This window comes from Gopherus flavomarginatus, chromosome 5 (assembly GCF_025201925.1).
Source record: "Gopherus flavomarginatus isolate rGopFla2 chromosome 5, rGopFla2.mat.asm, whole genome shotgun sequence".
NCBI lineage: Eukaryota > Metazoa > Chordata > Testudines > Testudinidae > Gopherus > Gopherus flavomarginatus.
The window spans coordinates 68,392,672-68,401,391 of NC_066621.1; positions in this window are offsets into that span (position 1 = coordinate 68,392,672).

The following is an 8,720-nucleotide window of genomic DNA, read 5'->3' on the forward strand; positions in this document are numbered from 1 at the left end:
GGGGTGTCATGAGTAGTTTGCAGGTCAGTGCTTTGTTCAAAAGGGTTCAGGAAGGATTATGCAGAGACAGTCAGTCTGGGTGTGTTTTGGCTCCCCAAAGTTCACCAAAAGTTTAGACCCAACAGGGTCAGCGCGCCGCCGCGGCAGCCGGCAGCCCAGGGTGTCCCCTGGGTCAGGGCACCGCCGCGGCAGCCCGCAGCCCAGGGGGTCCCCTGGGTCAGCGCGCTGCCGCGGCAGCCGGCAGCCCAGGGGGTCCCCTGGCCCAGGGAAACCCTGGGCTGCCGGCTGCCACGGTGGCCGGCAGGCCAGGAGCCCCCTGGGTCAGGGCGCCGCCGCGGCAGCTGGCAGTCCAGGGGGTCCCCCTGGTCAGGGTGCCGCCACGGCAGCCGTCAGCCCAGGGAGTCCCGCTGCGACTGCCCAGAGGTTCAGGCTGCCGGCGGCGTGCTGACCCAGGGGAATCCCTGGGCTGCTAGCAGAGGCTCAGAAATCAGAATCCCTTTCCCTCCCAGAGCAGAGGTTCCAGCCTATGCAATTTTTCTCATTGCGGGGGGGGGGGGGGGGGGGCTGGGCAGAGCTGCGCAGCTCTGCTTAGCGCACGTGGTAGGAGCCCTGCGACGGCGTGACACAGGGCTTCTGGAGGAAAGCGGGGGCTGCCCCCTGGCTTAGCCTCCACATCAGCCCCAGCGAGGGGCAGGAGAAGAAAAGAGCCTCAGCAGTGGTCTGGTGGAGTGGAGGAAGAAAGAAGACCTTGACGCTCATGTGCTGGGCAAGGTAAGCAAGTGCTTCCCCACAGCTTGGCCTCAGGTGCCTGTGCTCCTGCCCCCTTGGTCCTTGGCTGGTCCCTGCTCCTGCTCCTCTTGTATGTGGGCGGCTTGAGAGAACAGCAGCCTGCGGAGCTGAGCTGCCCCAGTGCCCCCAGGCACCCCCCTTGACCCCATCCCCCCACAGCCCCGACCCCCAGCTCTGAGCCCAGTCCCTCTGAGCTGGACACCACCCTGACCCCATCTCCCCACATCCCTGAGCCCAGCCCCTGTGAGCTGGACACCCCTGAACCCAGAGCCCAGCTCCCCACCCAGCCCTGGGCAACAACAGCACCACCCCCAGGCAACGACAGCCCACTGGTACCAACCAGCACAATCACCCATCACCTGCCCATTATGTAATTGCAAATGTATGCAGACCATTACAGCTTTTAATGTTTTTAAATAATGTATTTAGTGTATTTTCAAATTATTACAAGTTAATTTTTGAATGTATTTCACTAGTTATTTTTTACATTTCCTAATACATGTTACTATAGTATTGCAAATGTTTTATGGAAGGGGCCCCCAATTTTGCTTTGCCCAAGGCCCCCTGAATCCTCTGGGCAGCCCTGTCTGAGTTTTAAGCCCTGCTGCTGTGTTTTGCCTGCAACAGGCAGGCCTAAGCGTGTGAGTGACCCCCATAGCAGCTGCCTGAAGAAGTGCTTGAGGGAATCATGCAGAAGGAGCGTGATATTTATTTGAGTTCTCTCCTCATGGAGGCTGTGCTCCACTTGGTGCAGGACAGCAGTCTCAGCAGGACTCTAGGCCCAGCACTTTGCCTCAATTTGTGGACTTGTACTGCACACATCACCGGGCTCAGTCTGGCACCGTTACCCCTCACCAGTGCCCAAGAAGCAGTCAAAAAAGTTGGATGGACTGGTTAGGTTAGTTGTCGTGCTGTTGCTTGGCCAGTGTAGAGACCACGGAATGCATAATATTCCTCTGTGATGTTCTGTCCTGAGCACAATTGGCATGTTATGAGGTAGTGCCTGTGAGGGACAGGTGTCTGTTTATGTCATCCAGCCATCATGTCTTAGGTCTTCCGGGGGGAGGAAGCTTTTCCATCCTGCTTTCATTGGATCAAAGTCAAAGATTATTTTCACAGGGAAGTTAGTAGGCATTTAGAGCAGATGAACATACCACCACAGAGAGCACTTGGCAACCATTTGAGTGTGTGTGACCTATTTAGTTAGAAAATGGAATTTTTCATTCAAATTGAGTTTGTACCATTTGATGTTTTTAATCATTTGGAGGTGCATGGCTAGTTAGGCAGAATGGGTTCCGCAGCACTCCCAGTCAGATTTTGATATGAAGGAAGGACATATACGTGACTAAAAAAGGTGTATTTCTGATTACAATCAACATTGCTTAATTTTAAGGGAAAGTCATCTTGCTCTCTTAATCAATATTTACGTCAAACAGTTGATGAAATTCAAATAGTTAATTATAGTAAGTGACATGCATTCTCTATCCTTTACTTTTAATAGTGAACAAGAAAAAGGACTGATAGGAATAAAATTTCATTTTTTTCGTTTACAGTTGATGCAGCCTCATGGCAGATAAGAAAAAAAGGTCTGGGGCACAATTTCGTGACCGTGTATTGTGTATAATGTATGTGATTTTTGGGAGGGGGGGGCGCAAGATGGAAGTTTCACCTAGGGCGCAAAATATCCTTGCACTGGCCCTGGATACTGTGATCTTTTCTTGTTGTTACCTCACCCACTCTGTGTCTCTGTTTGTCTCCACAACAAAGTATAAGTACATTGTCTGTTTCCCAGACTGTTTTAGCCTTATCAAAATGCTTCATTCAGATTCTTCCTCTCCCCCAATGGCAACACTGAGTCACAGTCACAGTTCCCACTGAGATTTTTTCCAAAGGAAAAATGCTCCTTTGGAAAGTTTTTGATCCATTGTATAATGAAGCCACACAAGTTTCACTTGTTTCGTATTTACAATTTTGCATAGTTCTAGTTGCCAGCTTTTCCTTTTCCCCTTCAGTCATTTTGAGTGTGGGGTGGTTGGTTCCTGGCACAATTACAAAGAGTTATGAAACATTTTGGGGAATCAATGCAATGTGTTCATACACTGTCATGAAATAAACATTATAACACTGGAATGCCATAATTTTGTCTCATGGAAATAGGAAGTTGCAGTAGAGACCATTAGAATCTTTTAAGTAGTTGTTGCTGTTTTGTTGGTGGCTGTTGATTGCATTTGGAGAGATCTGTGAAAAGGGATCTTTCAAGATAGATTTAGAGTCAAACTCAGCTTTTATTTCTGCACAGTTAAGTCCTGAATGATGTGACAAGTTAAACAGCTGTGGTGCTGACACCAGACTGTTTGTTTAAATTACAATCAGATGGTAGTACGGGGATTGGTCAAAGTGTGAGTCTTCCTGTGAAATTTTAAACTCCACCTTCATGTTTGTGGTGGTAGATTGTATTAAAAAGAAATTAAAAATGGACTAAACATGCATTTTTAATCAGGAAGCTTATAGTAATTGCACTCCAGTTTAAGCCATTAAGATCTTGAATCAACAAATTAAGTTAATTTGAAGAGGGTTTATTCTTCATTATGGTTACAACTGTATGCCTATCTGTGCCATGTCAAATAGGATTAGGTATCCCATACTGGCCTATCAGTGGAAACAAACCGTAAGGGAGACACAAAAAGCAAAATACATCTCTACCCCATTATAAAGCCACTCAATATAACATGAATTCGAATATAACACGGTAAAGCAGCGCTCGGGGGCTGGGGGGCTGCGTGCTCCCACGGATCAAATCAAGTTTGATATAACGTGGTTTCACCGATAACATGGTAAGATTTTTTGGCTCCCGAGGACAGCGTTGTATCGAGGTAAAGGTGTATTGCCATCCTTACTTTGCTCAGGCAAAATGATTAAATCTATAATACAAAATGTAAAATAGCCTGGCCAATAGTTAACTCTTTATGCGGGTTTTTACTGCATTTTTCTCCCATTGATTTCAGTGGGAGTTTTGCCTGAATAATTATCAGATACAAATTATAAAAAGACTTCAGGCTTTGTCCTGTTGACTTCTGTGGGAGTTTTGCACATGTAAATCTTAAGTACAGTCTGAAGTATCTGGCCCCAAAACACCTAAGCAGAGACCCACTTAAATGCATAGGTGTCACTCACACTGTCTGGAGTGCAAAGCTCAGGGAAGACTGTAAGAAAACGGGGCAGACACCGCAAACAAGCGCTGTGTTCTATAATTAGATTGTACTAAGCCAGTGACAAACGTGAACTCCTGGATCATTATACCAGTCTTACCATGGAGTCATAGAAATCCCCTTTAGACTCTCCAGTCTATCTTGCCACCCAGACAAACTGGACTTTGTGGTAAAATGGTCACATATACCAAAAATCACATCGGGTTGCTCCTAGTTTCAAGAGACCAGTAACTTAACCCAGATCAATTGGTACTCTAGATCTTACACCAAAGACAATGCTGGTAGCCAAGTCTATAGTTAACTAAAGTTCTATTAGCTAAAAAAGGGAAATGAGAGTTTTTGAAGGTTAAAGCAGGTAAAATATATGCACAGGTGGGTCACAATTTGTATTTCCAAATGGTGACAGTGATATAATAAACTACCAGTTCCCAAAAGTCTTTTCAGGGTACTCAGATTGTCTCTGGGAATTTCTGCTTCCATCTGCTACACCTCCCTGTAAGTGTCCACAGTCCAGAGATGCAAGATCTTTCCTTGAATCCATATTTACAGCTTCCTCTCACAGAAAATAAACTGACGGTGTCAGTATCCACATAAGTTTTTCCTTTGATGATGGAAAGTAAGGAATGCATTTTGAGTCTTTGACCTCTGATCATCACACACAATGATCACTTGCTTTGAAATAGGCATTTTTTCCTTAAAGTTCTTAATTTGCATTCCACAAGGCTTCTTTCTTGTTTGATGGGTTATTTAGTTACGGGGTTATGAACAATTTAAATGTTTGCTACAACATTATAACAGGATACAAATAAGTGAAAACAAGGCAAGTAACATCCCAGTAGTTTTCATGAAGTTTAAACACCAAATACACACTCATATATTTAACAATCACTTTGATCTATGCTAATACACAAATGAATTGGCCTAGCACTCTGGAATGAGCTAACACCTGGTCTGCCAGCATCGCAATCAGTATACATTAAAAACTACATGTTTGACAGACACTGGATCTTTTATGTATAGTGTAGTAGTCGTGTCAGTCCCAGGATACTAGAGAGACAAGGTGGGTGAGATAATATCTTTTATTGGACTGACTTCTGTTGGTGAGGGAGATAGGCTTTCAAGCCACACAGACCTGAAGAAGAGCTGTGTGTGGCTTAAAAGTGTGTCTTTCTCATTGGATCTTCTAGTTCTTTCTGCAACCAAAGCCATACACAGATTTTTTTGTGAAAGCTGAATGGTCAAATGTGATATGAATTCCACTTTCAGGCCTGGTCTACATGTAAAACGGGTTGAGCTAGCTGCGTTGCTCAAAAGTGTGCAAAATCCACACCCCTGAATATGTAGTTAAGCTGACCTAAGCACTGGTGTAGACATTGCTGGATCACTGGACCTAGCTACTACCTCTCGAGGGAATGGATTTACTACAGCTACAGAAAACCTCTTCCATCTCTGTAGCGTCTACACTATAGCGCTAACGCAGCATAGCTGCTGCTGTGTCACTGTAGTATAGACATACTCTCAGTTACACATGCTATACTGCACTGAGGGCACTGGAAGCCCCATGTATCTATGTGAGGACAGAATTTGGCTCATAGTGCACAGAAATTGACTAAAATTTTAAAATGACGCCAAATCCCAAAGTGAAACTCAGGACTGGTCTACACTTGGAACATACAACAGCATAGTTACGTTTCTCAAAAGTTTGAAAAATCCACACCCCTGAGAGATGTCGCTATGCAGATCTAACCCCCAGTGTAGGCAGCATTAGGTGAAACTAGTCACTGCCACTCTGGGATATGGATTAACTACAGGAAAGAACCCCGCACATCACCAGTGAATGTCTATACTGAAGCACTGTAGTGGCACTGTGTACTGTGGGTTTGCACAGCCTCAGGGTATGTTTACAGTTAAAACACTACAGTGGCACAGCTGCAGTGATGCAGCTGTGCCACTGTAGTGTTTTAACTGTAAACATACCCTGAGGCTGTGCAAACCCACAGTAATCATAACTGAAAAATAAAGTTGATGTGCAGGTGAATTGAAACTGCGGAATTTCTCACAGCTGTGTTTGTCAGCATGTTCATTTATAGCTACCAACTATGAGTGCAGTGATGCAATAGAGCCAGAAGAGGGCATGCCAAACTTTTTTTTGGTAGGTTTTTCAGACATTTGGGTTGCTGTTTAAAAAAAGAACTTAACAATGTAGTTGTAGATTCCATATAATTCAAATTCTGAAGACTTTCACTGTTATTAGACTAGGGCAATTTTAGGCAAACAACCTAAATTTGTTCTCTTTTAAATACCTCCTTAATGCACATCTTCCCCGAAGGCTAGCAGTAATCCACCATGCATTGAAGTATTACTTATTCTAAAAAACTTGAGAAAATCTGCTGCATCACTATTTGTGATGAAACCACCTCCAGGTCACCCAATATTTTGTGAGTCTTAATTGTTGCCTGTTCTTTGTCTTTTAAAAATGTAATATCTTTGGGGCAGAGACCATTGGTCTGATCCTGAGAGATGCTATGCAATTCCAGCTATGTTTATGCAGGTGGTGTATTCCTACATGTAGGCAAAGCATCATGCACAACAGTGGTGCTATAATAAAATAATAATAATAGTTAATAAGTAAGTAGAGCATACATGCTTTAATAGATGCTTTGATACATGCTTTGATAGTAGTACCATATACTTAAGCAGAAATGGATAGTTTTCCACTGGTGACATTTCTGTCCAGCCAGAGGCACTGCACTTCTAGCTTTCTAATTAAAGAAGAATAGGACTGGAAGGGACCTTGAGAGGTCATCTTGTCCAGTCCCCTGCACTCAAAGCAGGACTATGTAATAACTAGACCATCCCTGATGTCTAACCTGTTCTTACAAACCTCCAATGACGGAGATTCCATGAACTCCCTAGTCAATTTTTTCCAGTTCCCTGACAGATAGGAAGTTTTCCTTAATGTCCAATCTAAACCTATCTTGCCCATTGCTTCTTGTCCTATTCTCAGAGGAGAACGAGAACAATTTTTTGCCCTCTTCCTTGTAATAACCTTTTATGTACTTGAAAACTGTTATGTCCCCCTTCAGTCTTCTCTTCTCCAGACTAAACAAACCCAGTTTTTCAATCTTCCCTCACAGGTTATGTTTTCTAGACCTTTAATCATTTTTGTTGCCCTCCTTTGGACTTTCTCCAATTTATTCATATGTTTCCTGAAACGTGGTGCCTCAAACTGGACACAATACTTCAGCTGAGGCCTTATCAACACAGCGCTGGTTATAATTATATGTGGCATGTGCCCTTGTTCTGTAATGACCTAGTCCCCTTAACCTGCTTTGCTATCATGCTGCACAGCACTATGCATTTTATAAAATCATAGAACTAAGATATGGAAGAGACTTATACGATCATTTTATTTCCCTGACAATTCTGAATTGTTCCCCACAGTACACAAGAAGCCAATAACAGCATGGACAAAGTAAGACATCTTTGTGATTGTAGAGCCCCCCAGCCCCATTTTGCTCATCATTTAGTAGCTGAATATCTGATATTTTCAGCAGATTCTAAGCAGATGATAATAAAAAGGTAAATTTTAGGCAGAACAAATACAGCAAGCCATAATGTGAACCAAAAAAGTCACTTTAGTGATCCAAAGAAACTAATTTTGGTAGCAGGGTAGTTGATAATAGCCTACGACCTATGACCTCAGGCAAAACACAGCTGGTGCATAATATGGTAACAGATGACATTCTACATTCTACATATAACCATGGTATGAGGACTCACTGTGGACATGAGTTAGAAGAGTATGAAAGAGATTGTGATGGAAGCCTGTTTTGGTTCTTTGTATCATTAGGGACAAGCCAACAATGGGAGCAGAACCAGCTAGCTAAAACGGTGCTATAAACAGCTTTCAGGCATGGTTCTGGCAGAAGCATACCTGACAGCCTGTAGCCAGAGCAGATTACTGGAGCAGAGAGCTCCTTTACAAGTCTGAATGGAGTATTTTCGCCTTTAATGCCACCATACAGTTGATATATATAGCTAGTTTAAAAACAGATCCAAAAGTTAGTTTGGGTGTTACAATTGAGAACTCCAGCTAATTTGTGTCTTTATATTAATGTTTTCCTATTTTTTTATTTTTTTCTCTCCACACCAACAAAAGGAAAAACTGTAGCTCACTACACACTGTCAAATGCACAAAGTAAACAAACTGAAAAAATAGAAGATGTTTTCCAGCTAATCTGTAATTTACAGTAACCTTTGGTATAAACTTAATAGGTAAAAAAATTCATACAAATGTGATTTTTAAATTGACTGTATCCCTTTAATATGTAATGATTGAATCATGATGCCCTTTCTTTGAACTCTTTGTTAGAGTGTTGTAGAATGGGTTAAATAGTTATATATATATATAATTAGGGTGACCAGATGTCCCATTTTTAAAGGGACAGTCCCGTTTTTGGGGATTTTTCTTATATAGGCATCTATTACCCTCCACCCCGTCCCGTTTTTTCACAGTTGCTATCTGGTCACCCTATATATAGTATATTAAAAGAGGTGAGAAAGGGAATTTACACTTATGGCAGCAGATATTCAGACAGGATTCTAAAGTACCAAAATACATTGCATAGCTCTTAATGTGTCAGATACTGGATTTAGACTACTACATTTGCGATTTCTCCATCTAACTATTAATAGAAAACCATTCTAAAGTCAATTTAT